This window comes from Bos grunniens, chromosome 25 (genome assembly GCF_055505025.1).
Source record: "Bos grunniens cultivar Pamir isolate PY7600 chromosome 25, Bosgru_T2T1.0, whole genome shotgun sequence".
Taxonomy (NCBI): domain Eukaryota; kingdom Metazoa; phylum Chordata; class Mammalia; order Artiodactyla; family Bovidae; genus Bos; species Bos grunniens.
Window position 1 is genome coordinate 8,405,296 of NC_141189.1, and position 13,427 is coordinate 8,418,722.

The window sequence follows — 13,427 nt, forward strand, 5'->3', positions numbered from 1 at the left end:
TGTACTCTGACCCCAAAGAGGAGACAATCTGTAAGGATACTGTGCATATACATTCCTAGCCCTTGAGTAAGACCCTGGTGTATGCAGCTTTGGAGAAATGTGGGCTCAGAAGCAGAAGGAGTCACTCCTAGGGACTTCCCTGGTGGTTCAGGGGCTAATTCTGCATTCCCAATACAAGGGGCCTGGGTTCAATGCCTGGTCAGGGAACTGGGTTCCACATGCCGCACCTAAGAGTTTGCATGCCGCCATGGCGCAAGGAAGATCGAAGAGCCCTTGTACTGCAACTGAGACCTTGCACAGCCAAATTAAATAAATAATTTTTTTTTTTAAAGAAGTCACTCCTAGAAGAAGTTCTGGGAAGCCTTCTGGAAGAGGAAGCACTTAAGCTGGAGTTGGAGGCCAAGGACTTGGATAGACGGGACTAGGGCCCCCTTGATGTCCCTTCCCAGCATCCTGGGCTCGTCTTCTCATCACATGTCTTTATTTGTCTCACCCGCCAGATATGATGCACCTAATGAGTACCCAACATTTGAATCAATGGAGGGACAAGTAAATGGTGGGGAGGCAGAATGAGGCCAGTGTGCCGGCAACCCTGATGATCAGGAGGGTCTCCTCCGGCCCAGTTGTGGAGGGCTGCCATCTGGGGCAGAGCTCTTAGGTAGGTGGGACAGAGCGATGATACGTGTCCTTTTGTCCCTGTGTCGTTGGAGCTTGACAGCCAGCATAAGTGCCGGGGTTTAGGGGTGAGGGGAGGTGAGTTGCTGTTGTTTAGTCTTCCAGTCGTGTCTGACTCTTTTGCAACACTATAGACTGTAGTCCGCCAGGCTTCTCTGTCTGTGGGATTCTCCAGGCCAGAATACTGGAGTGGGTTGCCATTTCCTTCTCCTGGGGCTCTTCCCAACCCAGGGATGGAACCCGAGTCTCCTTATTGGCAGGTGGATTCTTTACCACTGAGCCACCTGGGAAGCCTGGGGAGGAGCTTTTAATTAGTGAGATCTTTATCAGTGATTCCTGGGTTGGGAAGATCTGCTGGAGAAGGGATAGGCTACCCACTCCAGTATTGTTTGAAACGCTGGACTGGAAGAAACACAAGCTGGAATCAAGATTGCCAGGAGAAATATCAATAACCTCAGATATGCAGATGACACCACCCTTATGGCAGAAAGTGAAGAGGAACTCAAAAGCCTCTTGATGAAAGTGAAAGTGGAGAGTGAAAAATTTGGCTTAAAGCTCAACATTCAGAAAATGAAGATCATGGTATCCAGTCCCACCACTTCATGGGAAATAGATGGGGAAACATTGGAAACCGTGTCAGACTTTATTTTTCTAGGCTCCAAAATCACTGCAGATGGTGACTGCAGCCATGAAATTAAAAGACGCTTACTCCTTGGAGGGAAAGTTATGACCAACCTAGGTAGCATATTCAAAAGCAGAGACATTACTTTGCCAACAAAGGTTCATCTAGTCAAGGCTATGGTTTTTCCTGTGGTCATGTATGGATGTGAGAGTTGGACTGTGAAGAAGGCTGAGCACCGAAGAATTGATGCTTTTGAACTGTGGTGTTGGAGAAGACTCTTGAGAGTCCCTTGGACTGCAGGGAGATCCAACCAGTCCATTCTGAAGGAGATCAGCCCTGGGATTTCTTTGGAAGGAATGATGCTAAAGCTGAAACTCCAGTACTTTGGCCACCTCATGAGAAGAGTTGACTCATTGGAAAAGAGTCTGATGCTGGCAGGGATTGGGGGCAGGAGGAGAAGGGGATGACAGAGGATGAGATGGTTGGATGGCATCACTGACTCGATGGACGTGAGTCTGGGTGAACTCCGGGAGTTGGTGATGGACAGGGAGGCCTGGCGTGCTGCGATTCATGGGGTCGCAAAGAGTCGGACACGACTGAGCGACTGATCTGATCTGATGGCTCAGTTGGTAAAGAATCTGCCTGCAATGTGGGAGACCTGGGTTTCAATCCGTGGGTTGGGAAGATCCCCTGGAGAAGGGAAAGGCTACCTGCTCCAGTCCTCTGGCCTGGAGAATTCCATGGACTGTATAGTCCATGGGGTTGCAAAGAGTCAGGCACGACTGAGTGACTTTCACTTTTAGCAGTGGTGCAGCCCTGGGAACTGGGGTCACAACCTAATGTCCTGACTCCCCACCTCTGGCCCAAACGGCTTGGCCAGATTTTTGGAACTCTCCTCAAACGATGCCAGGAACAGAAGACGTCAGTTGCCTCCAAGTTCTTGTGAGACCTGAAGGACAGCCTTGACGCCCAGGTTACTCAGGACCCTGTGGGGCAGGTGAAGACATGTCACAACCGCTGAGCATTGGGTGGCTCTTTCCATCTTACTGATGGTGATGAAGGGAGGTTAATGGCTGCCAGACCTCACAGTTAGTGAGAGGCAGACTGGGGTTGGGGGGGAGTGCTGTGTTCATGCCTCCAAAGCAGACCCCTTCTTCTCCCACTTCCTGCTGCCCTTGAGGAAACCCTGGGGGCACTCTTCAGTCTTTAGCAAGAGTCACCTGACTGGGCTTCCTGCAGCAGGTGGTGCAGATGGAAGGGATGCTGTGGCTGCCTGGCCTGGCGGCCTCTGCCTTCCCAGAACAGCCATCCATCTTGCACTGATTGGGTCCATCCCAGCAGCTTCCGGAATGAGCCATGGGCATGTGGCCAGTGAGCTCAGCACCTTCTCTCCACGATTCTGTCTCAGCCATCCTGCTTTCCTGTCTGTCTCTCTGTCCTGTCGGATCCTTGTCCCTCTGTCTCTGTTTATTTCTCTTTTCTCTCTTTTTTTTTTTTTGTTGCCTGCCTCGCGGCCTCCTCCTTGATCTTTCCCTGCCCCAGGAGTAGCCCCAGGACCTTCAGCGCCTGGGGAATTACGGCGGCCCCTATTCTGCCTGCTGCCTGTTCTTAGCCACCTGCGTGACCCAGTGGACAAAGCAAGTACATGGCAGGGGAATACCGTGGCCACACTCCCCTTTGCTCAAGCCCTTGGCTTCCTCTTCTCTGGTTGTGAAGTTCAGGAGGCCCAAATCATCCCGTCTTCCTCCCGAGGTAGAAGTGTTGGCCCAGAGATCAGAGTTACAGGAGCAAGATGCAAGGGTGGCAGGGCCCTGTGCCTGGCAGAATGGAAAGACATGAAGGTTCAAGCCACTAGCTGCCCCATGTGCCACGCTGCTTCTTCCAAACCCCCTGGGCAGACCCCCTTCCTTGGGGCCCAAAGCTTGTAGCTCTGTGAACTATCCCTGTGCCCTCAAAGCCTAGTCCTGGGTGGCCTTCCTGAGCCTTTGACCCCTAGTGGTCATTTTCCTCCTTCCCCAGGCCCTGCCTCATCCTGGGGACTTCCAGCATCCACAGGACATGGTGTCTTCAACTGGAGCCTCTCAAGAGAGTCTTTGCTCTAGAGCCTGTACATTCTCCAGAATTTCCTGCTGCTCTTGGGGGGCTTCCCACTCTCCTGATGCTCTGGCACCCCCACTTCACTGCTCCCTCTACCTGCTCTTCCCTGTCCCTGAGCCTTCCGGCCTCTGACCTCCTCCTGCCTTGATTTCCCCACCTTGCCCCATCCATGTCCTTGGCCAGTCCTAGCACCCACTCCTTTGATATATTGAGCCCTCTTGGCCCCCAGTCTCTTGGCCACAGCCGACCACTGCCTGCCCTGGGTGGTCTGACCTCCACCTTCGCAGCTCCTGATCCACAGTGCTGAGTGAGAACTGCTGAAGAAAACCACAGGACCCAGCAGATGGGGTTCCGGTGCACGCGGCCTCCAGGCCCAGCTGGTTCTTCTCCCAGCTCACTCCCCCACCCTCCCCAGAGGCTCCCTCAAACCTTCAGCCTGTTCACCAGCCTCTTCCCCTCCTCCTCCCATGACTCAGCAGATGACTTCAGCTTCTTCTTGGGGAAGAAGTTTCCCAGGAACCTCCCTGCTCTCCACTCGAAAGTCTCCACCTGCCTTCCTTCCCCGCTGGCCTCTCCTCCAGGGCTCCAGACCTCTCCCACATCAATTTATCTACCCGCTCCTCCCAACTTACCCCCATCCTTCCAGCCTCTCACTCTCCAGACTCTCCCCGAGGCTTTTAAACAACCCCCAGCCTTTTGCATACAAAGAAAACCCTCCCTCGGTCCTGAGCCTCCAGCAATATCAGCTTCTCCCTCCTTCATCTATTAAATGACTGATGAAGATAGTCATTTCTGTAACACAGTATTGTAAGTCAACTGTACTCTAGAATAAAATTAAAATTAAATTGAAAAAAAGAGAGAGACAACAGTCATTTCCAAATTCTGATTCACCACCTTGCTAACCCCTGCCATCCTGAGCCACTACAGCTCAACTCCACTAAAATCTCACTTGCCAAGGTTGACAAAGATGCCCTAGCTCAGCAAAGGCCTGCTCTGTGTCCTTCCAGTTTTCTGGAGGCACGTGGCACCGTGAGGAATGGATGGTCACATCTAGTGCTTCCTGGTGATCCCTCCAGGTCTCCAGAGCCCGTGTTCACTGGCCCACCCTGATCTCGGGTGGCCTCGGCCTGCACTGGCTTGGAGCCGGGCTTGGGTTCTGAGCCAGAGATTGAAGCTGGGTCACGATGGAGAAAGCACCAGACTCTAGCTACTAGACCCATGATCAGTGACAAGGGCCCTGGCCTTCAGCTTTGCAGAAAAGAATTCCCATAAAAACGGAAAGTAGTGAAGCAAGTAAAGTGTTTATTAAGAGGAAACAAGTACAGTATGTGTGGATAGATACGCACATGCACAGACTCAGAGGGAGAGTTCTTGAATTGCGCCCTCGTGGCAGTTAGAATTACTTTTGTGGGGTATTTCTTCTGGGTTTCCTTTAGCCAATCATTTTGATTTGCCTGGTTCACAGTCTATATTTGGTCCATCTCAGGATCCTCCCACGTGTGTGCACGCGTTTCTTAGCCAAGATGGATTTTACCGAAAAGGCGTCTGGGTAAGGAACATCCCTTGACATGACTCTCCTCTAACCTCCAAGAAGCCTTTTCTGCACACGTGTGGTTGGGGAGGTCTCCTGACTTTGAGAAATGAAATATGTGGTCTGGGCAGGGCCCAGCCTCCTCCCTTAGTTGTCCTGCTATTCTTGGAGTTGCAGTCCATAGGGAATGAATCTCCAATAGCTTTACTGTGGGAGGAAGGGGCGGGCAGGGCCCATCTGCCTTCTGCCTCAACCCCATACATCACTCCCTGCTTATTTATACTCTTCATTTAAAAAAAATACATTTAATTTATTTATTTGGCTGCACCAAGTCTTAGTTGTGGCCCTTGGGATCTTTAGCAGCAGCATACTGGATCTAGATCCCTGACCAGGGATTGAACCCGGGCCCCCTTACATTGGGAGTGCAGAGTCTTAGCCACTGGACCACCAGGGAAGTCCCCCATTTATATCCTTTAAAGGCCCATGGGTCCACCACCCACTGCAAACTCAAATTTCTATGTTGGGACCCAATCTGGGCATCTCACCTCCCAAACTGAGCTTGTCATTTTCCCCTTAACCCTGCTCTGTCGAGGAGAATGGGACTCTCCCTGTCCACCCACTTGTCTAGGAGTCGTGCTGGGCATTTCCTCCGGTCACCACTGCTGCCCTACCCTCACTCCCACACCTCCCACAGTGGCTGTTATAGGAACACCCCCACCCCAGTGGTCTCCCTTCCTCTGGTCTCCCCATCTGGCCCACCCTCTACTCCAGCTTCCAGAGTGACCATTCTAAAATGCAAACCTGACTCCTCCTCTCCCTTGCTTGAAATCTCCCCTGGCTGAAAAATCCAAAGGGCAGAATCTGGTCCAATCTGATCCAATCCAGTCTCAGATTCCCAACCTCAGGACTTTCTTGGGACTGGTTTTATTTATCCTCCCCTCCCTGATGCCCCCAAACCCAGGGAATCCCCAAAGTTTTCTTTGAAGGCTTCTGATTTGCACAGGGTGATTAGAGGTCAGGTTATTTCAACAAAGAGCAGAAAGTGTCAAGGTTTTAGTATTAACCCAAGTGGCTTTTTCTGTGCTGATGGATCATTAGTTCTGCGTTCCAGAATTAACAGAGATCCAGAGAAGATGTGTGATTTAAGGTTATTTAGCCCATCATTGGTTCAGCCAGTCTCCAGTGTTGTTTGCAGCCCCAGGTCCCTGAATCCAGCATGGACAGCCACTGCCTTGGGCAGGATGCCTGGAAACTGCTGTCCCTCCAACTTCTCCAGGAGGGCCTTGGCTTGGACTCATCCTCCTGGGGAATACACTCCTTCCCACTCTCATGAGAGAGCAGGTCATTCACTTCCTCTGTCAGGCTCCTCCTCCTACCCAGCTTGATCTGCATCCTCCCATGGGAGTGGTTAGAATTAAACCCAGCTGTGTGTGGGGAGTCGGGCCTGCCTCCACCCCTCCAGTGAAGTACAGGAGACATGTGAACCTCCTTCATGACTCAGCCCTTCCATTTACTAGCTGTGTGACCTAGACAGGTTACGTAACCTCTCTGTGCCTTGGACCCCTCATCTATAATGTGGAAGAATGGGGATAAATGCATATGCGCTCCTGTGTTTTCTCACTTAGTGGCCTTTCCTTGCCATCTGAGTGTTAGAAACAAGATGAAGACTTAGGGGGAGAGATTATAGACTTTGAGGCAGCCTCTGATACAGGCACCTGGCTCAGCCCAAGTTGGTGTGACTGCCCTGCCTGGGGTTGGAGGCCCAATCTCCACTTGTCATAAAGTGCTCTTCGGCCTTGTATAACCCTCTGGGCACACATTTCTTTCTTCTCTCTCACTCTCTTTTTTTCCTAGTTGTAATATATGGGATCTAGCTCCCTGGCCAGGGATCGAACCTGGGCCCCCTGCATTGGGAATGCAGAGTCTTAAGCACTGGACCACCAGGGAAGTCCCTGGGCACAGGTTTCTTGGCTTGGACGAGGAGAGAGGTGAGGAGCTCAGTACCATATATCTTGGTCATCCATCTCTTTGGCCATCTCTCCATTCCCGTCATGCACCGGACATTATAGATGGAGGGGGGTGGGGGGAAGGAACGTGCTAAAATCTACTCTTTGTTCCTGGAGAAATTTGTTCAGTGTGAAGACAAAAGGGCTTTATCTGTTCTGGCCTTAAATGTAAAAGGCTTTGGGGGAGAAGAAGGGCTCTCCTTTTTCTTATGACGTCCAAAGGTAGAATATAAGGAACAATGGGGAGAAGGACGTGGGAACCTGAGTGTTGTCCCACAGAGGAAGCGAGGGTTCAGGAAACGGTAAACTACCTGTGGCCAGAGGTGTGCGGCAAGGGCTGATGCACAGCAGGTGCGGTGCTATATAAGGGATTTCTCTATTGGATGAACAAAGGTCCTCCTGCTGTCCCTTCTGGTTTACCAACCTGTCTGGGAAGTCAGGGAGGGAACCTCTGGTTGGTTCTGAAACCTAGAAGAGAGGGCAAGCCCCATGCTCCTGAGTCATCTCAATTCGCTTCAGGCTTGCTGCGGAGGGAATGCCTTTTGCTCCTGTCTATCCCCAGGCTCAGAGCGCGGAGTTGGTGCTGAGTGTCTGTGCCTACCTCCCGTCCCCTAGTGCAGCCTGGGCTCCAGTCTGCCCGCTGCGTCAGCACACCCGCGTTCCTATTACATGATCAAGTGGGGTTTGCAGTCTGGAAGCATTAGTGCTGGGCTGACTCTGCAGAGTAGCCAATGCAAGAAAATGCCAGTTCTGTACCTCTTCGGCCAGCTCTCTGAGGCCTCATGGCCATGCCACTTCCTCTTTGAGCAGCCTAGCATGGCCTTCTTCAGGGTTCCCAGGGTCTTTCGAGATCATTCTGGCAGACCACTGATGGTGGCAGAATCCCCCAGAGAGTTTCAGGTTCCCAGGCCCCATGGTTGGAGGTTCTGATCCACTCTATTGAACCTGAGACTCTGGATTCTAGACAAGTTCCCCTTGTCTGGGTATTGGCAGAGTGGCCATTCTGAAATGCAAATCGGACCCCATCTCTCCCTTGCTTGACATCTGCTCTGGCTGAAGAATCCAAAGGGCAGAAGCTGATCTGTTCTGAGATTCCTAGCCTCAGGGCTTTCTCAGAACGGGTTTTATTTCTCCTCCCTTGGATGTTGGGGGACTGCGATGCACAGCCAAGTTGAGAACCACTGCTGGGCATTACCTCCGAGTGGCCAGTCTTTTGGCCTTGCTTCTCTACTGGTCCCTCACCCCTGATTCCAGTCCCACCCTGCCCAGACTCAGCCCAGGCCATCACTGGACAGCTCCAGCTGGTGGAGAAATTGCCTCCTGGAAATGAACCGAAACTGATGGGCTCTCTGCAGCTTGTTAGTCATTCAGTCATGTCTGACTCTTTGCAACCCCATGGACTGTAGCCAGCCAGGCTCCTCTGTCCATGGGATTTTCCAGGCAAGAATACTGGGATAGGTGTCCATTTCCTTCTCCAGGGGTCTTCCCCACCCAGGGATCAAACCCGGGTCTCCTGCATTGTAGGCAGATTCTATACTGTCTGAGCCACCAGGGAAGCTTGGCGTTTTCTAAAAACAGAAAGCCCCTGCTTCATTCCCTGTGGTAGGTAGGTTGCCACCAGCCCCATCACTGTGGCTCCCCGCTGAGTCATTTGCTCTTTGTTTGAGTCAAGCATCAAGACCTTGACTTCAAACCCCTCTACTCATCCAGAGGGCATGAACACATTCAGAGTCAAGAACACATTCAGGGGGCATGATGGAGAGTTCCCTTTGAGATTTGGGGGGTGTAATGGGAGGTCCATATTGGAGAAGCACTTGGCCCAAGTTCACACAGATGAGTTTGAGGAGACGATTCTATCCTAGGCTCCTCTGCCCTGGAAAGTCCATCTCTTGTGAATGGAGACAGACCACACAGCACATGGAACTTCCCCGACTAGGGATCCAGCTCGTGCCCCTTGCAGTGGAAGCATGAAATCTTAACCACTGGACTACCAGGGAAATCCAACAAAGGCCTATTTTGCTTTTTTTTTTTTTTAATGGAGATTAACATTCCCTTGGTGTGGTAAACTTTGAAGTGGGCCTCTTTAGGGGAATGCAAAACTTGAAATGGAAAGATGTATCAGACTTTTCAATCTCTCCCTCCTTTCAGCCCAATCAGTTTTAGAGGATCTGAGAGACCCTAAATTTAGGGAAGCTGGTTTGGTGAGCAGTGGTCAGACACACGGAACAGAGAATTTCTGTGGTTGTCAGCCCCATGTCAAGAGGCTGTCTTTGAAATCCTGTCTGGCTCTTCTTAAAGACCGTCCTGTCTGGCTGTGGCCCTATCTGTTCCTGGATTTGTCTACACTTCTGCCTTCCTGAGTTTTGGCCACAATTTGATCATGGCCATTTGTTTGGAGGCAAAACCTTTTAAGTCCTCTTCAAGAGGTAAGACCATCGCCAGGTGACTCATTCTTGAAGCAGAGCCTTTTTCATTGAACAAAACTTCCTTGAGCATCTGCTCCATGCCAGGCTCAGAGCTCTGAGGTGACTCAGATGGATCTGTCTTTGAGAAATCCACTTGTAAGACCACAGGGGAAGACAAAGTCCTATACGCAGTGACAAGGTCTAGAACCAGTGCTGGGAGCTGGAGGGAGCTCCTGGGGGAGTGGTCAGTTCAACATGCAGTGTCTAAAGGCTGAAGAGGTGGGATGGTATGGGGGGTAAGAGTTGAAGGAGTTGAGATCCACTGCTGGGCAACACCTTTGCGTGGCCAGTATTCTGGCCCTGCTTCTGTGTTGGTCCCTCACCCCTGATTCCTGTCCCATCCTCCCATTCCTATCCCAGCCTTTGAAAAGGCCCAAAGTAAGAAGAGGGCACTGCCTGGTCAGGAAATGCCAGTCAAGTGTCCTATGTGAGATGTAGCCAGGGAGGTAGGAAGGAACCTCGGGAGAAGCCTGTGAACTCCAGGCTAGGGAGCAGGGATTTTGATGCATATGCAATGGGAGTGGCACGCATGGCAAAGCCAAGGCGAGGGAAGGAGAAGATCAAAGTGTTAGTTACTCAGTCGTGTCCAACTCTTTGCAACCCCATGGACTGTAGCCCGCCAGGTTCCTCTGTCCATGGGATTTCCCAGGCAAGAGTTCTGGAGTGGGTTGCCATTTCCCTCTCCAGGGGATCTTCCCAACCCAGGGATTGAACCCAGGTCTCCTGCATCGCAGGCAAATTGTTTACCATCTGAACCACCAGGGAAGCCCAGGAGAAGATGGGAAGCACATATAGAACCATCTTTCAGTTCTTATACTGGAGACGCTGGGGAGACACTCAGGTAGGGTAATTGACAGGCTGGAGGACCTTAAGAAGCATCCATCCAATTCTGTTATTTTACAGGTGTACAATCTGAGGCCCAGAGAGGTAAAGCCTCTTGTTCAAGGTCACTCCGCAGGATCAATATCAAAGTCAAGGCTTCAACTGGTGGGTCCTGCCTCCCAGCACAGGCTTCCTCCACTAGTGGCTCCCATATCCTCAGGGAGAGAGACAGCCCACTGAGATCTCCCTGTCGTCCTTTGCCTGTGAATCCGTCATTCGCCCTGCCCCTACTGCAGACCTGCCTGTTAGGGCAGCAGCTGGGAAGTGTTCCCAGAGGACAGGGTGGGGAGCGTTGCTGGTCTGCTTCAGAAGATGCTGCTGCTGCTGCTGCTGTTGCTGCCTCCGCACCAATCAGGGAGCTTTCTAGCCGCAGGAGGAAGCCAGGAGCCAGGGGATGGGGCTGCAGTGATTTACGACTGCCCAGAAACAGCAGGACACTAATGTCTCCAGCTGGCCTGTTTGTCGGCCAACTCAGCCCCAAGAAGATACCTCTAAAGGTCATATCCTCCAGCACTGGAGATGGAGCAAAGGGTTAGCCACACAGGGCACCTGCCCAGTGCCCCTGTGTCAAGTCTGTCCCCAGAGGACAAGGCTCCTCCTTTCCTGAGAGGTAGACTCTCAACAGTTTGGGCAGGAAAGGGTGCCCTTACTGCCTGAAGTCCAGAAGATCTGCCTGGGTTTGAATTCAGGCTCTAGGGGTCGCTGATGTGTGACCATTGGCCAGTCATACAGCTGATATCTCTGTGTCTAAAAAAAACCGAGATGGGGACTTCCCTGGTGGTCCAACGGTTAAGACTCTGGGCTTTCTCTGTACAGGGTGCAGGTTTGATCCTGGCCGGGATCCAAGATCTCACAAGCTGCACAGCCAGAAAATATTTAAAAATAAAATAAAAAACAAAGATGACTCTGAGCCTCTCAGCTCTGGCACTGAAGCAGCTCCCAGGTCTGTAGACAGATTCCCTGCTTCCACAGCTAAAGAATGTGAACAGCCTTCCATTTCAGATGAGGAACAGGCTGACTCTAATCTAGAACTCATCATGGCTGGGTGGAGCATTGAGTTTAATTCCTCACTTCAAAGGTGGGGAAATTAAGAGCCAGAGAGAACACAGGTCTTGCACGCAGAGCTGGGGGCCAGGCAGAAGGCAGCATGGCTGGCTCTCCCCGTCCCTGCTCCACATTTCTTTCAGCAGTACCACACAGTGTGGAGGAGGAAACCAGAATACTAAACCACTTGCTCAATGTCATGTCTCCATGCCTGTAAAGCAGCCCTCTAAACAGCTGGGGCCACTGGGCAGCTGCAGCAGTAAGCCTAGAGTCTTAAAAAGAATCGAAAGGGAAAGGAAGGCAGGGCCATCAGAGAGGGGTCTCAACATGGAGATTGCTGATATCATTCCTGTTTCCCTTTAGAAAATCCTTTTCTTTGCATCAGCTTTACTGTTTCCCCAAACAGATTTGGCCTGGATTTTTTTTTTTTTTTTCCCCTTTCCATTGAACTGGTCAGGGAAAGAAGTGAGGTGGAGAAAGGCAGCATGAAATGTGCCAAAGTTCCTGAGATTTAGCTTCTGGGTCCTGAATCACTGACTGGGTCCTGAATCACTGATCCATTTAATCTACCTGCGGACAAGCACGGTTGGCTGTAATGGTTCCTTCTTACAGACCTGGGATGCCCGGGCCAGAAAGATTGAGGCCTGTCCTGCAGGGAGGAAGAGAAAGGAAGAGGAAGGACTTGGCAAATAGGCATGTAAGAGACAGAAGGAAGTGGGAGGGTTTATTCACCAGCAGGATTTCATGTTGCTAGGTGGTGTAGTAAGAGAGGAGGGACCAGATCCCATGTTGGAGGAGGGGTGAAGAGAGCTATTTCTAGGCTCTTCTCACTCAGGCCATCTCCTCCACTCCTGCCAGAGGAGTCTCCCTGAACACATGCGTGCATTCATTCATTTCTTCATTTCACACATTCTACATATGGATGCTGTGCCAGGCGCTGTACTCAGCACTGGGGAAGCAACGATGATGGAAACCAAATGCAAGCCTAGTCCTTTCCTGCCCTGGTTAAAATCTCTCACAGGTATTCTATTTATTTGGGAAGAAAGACTTCACTCCCTGGCCTGCCATTCAGGGCTCCCCAAGTTCTGGAACTCCCCAAGTTCAGTCCCCAGTCCCTACTACCCATCACTTCAGGCACCAAACACACTGGATTCTCTGTCTTACAATACATATGTCAGGGAGAAATCTGCCTCTGAGTCCCTTGTTTGTCCCCTCTGCCTGCTTTCAAATTCTACAGATCTTTTTTTTCTTAAAAAGTTTTTTTTTTGGTTTTTGCCTTTCATTTCACTTTAATTAATTAATTTATTTTAAATCCTATACATTTTTAAGGGAGTGGGTTAGAAATGTTACCAGCTTTTCAGAACCTCTTCCTGGGAATTCCTTGGGGGTCCAATGGTTAGGACTCTGTTCTCTTGCTGCGCTGGGCCAGGGTTCAATCCATGGTTGGGAAGCTGCCTAGGAGCAGGCCCCCCCCCCCCCCCGACAAAAAACCCAAAAAACCACACACCAAACAACAAAAAACAAAACCTTTTTCTATCTAGCATGAAAGAATTAAAAAACAAAACAATAGTACTTAACACATTCTGAATTCCTTGAGGGCAGGGTTCCATGCTCTCTTCCTCCAGTGCCCAGCATAGAGCCTGGACTATTCCTTCACAGAAATTCCCTCATTCTCAGTTCTCATACACAACACTTCATGCCCACTAATTTTTTTTAACTAGGTATAATTTTCTAACGTACTCTACCCATTATCTTTAGCCTATTTTCTTGGGCAGAATTTTGTGTTGTTGTTGTTCACTGGTGTACCGCATTGCTTAGAACAGCTCTTGGAACATAGTAGGTGCTCAATAGATAAGTACCAAATAAATAAAATGTGCACTCAAAACTTTGGGGTATGTGAGCTACATGGAATATCAAAAAAAGGGAAGCATGTAAGCAAGAATTAGTCAGCCTGACCCCAGCGTGTATATCCTACGCGGGGAGAGAAGTGTTGGTCAACCCCCAGACACAACCCAATGGTAAGCATTCATTGGCTCTGGTAACTGAATTGAATCTTTAACGCTCCACCCTGGAGAGGAAGAAAGGGCTCCCCAGGGGTCAGGCTG

At 50.8% G+C, this 13,427-nt stretch overlaps 1 non-coding gene across 1 annotated transcript; it reads right to left on the reverse strand.

Annotated features, from left to right (window-relative positions):
* Nucleotides 1–6,799: 6,799 nt before the first annotated feature.
* Nucleotides 6,800–6,872, reverse strand: TRNAG-CCC (transfer RNA glycine (anticodon CCC)). Its single transcript has one exon. It is a non-coding gene; the product is annotated as a tRNA-Gly (tRNA).
* Between the last annotated feature and the right edge of the window lie 6,555 nt (nt 6,873–13,427).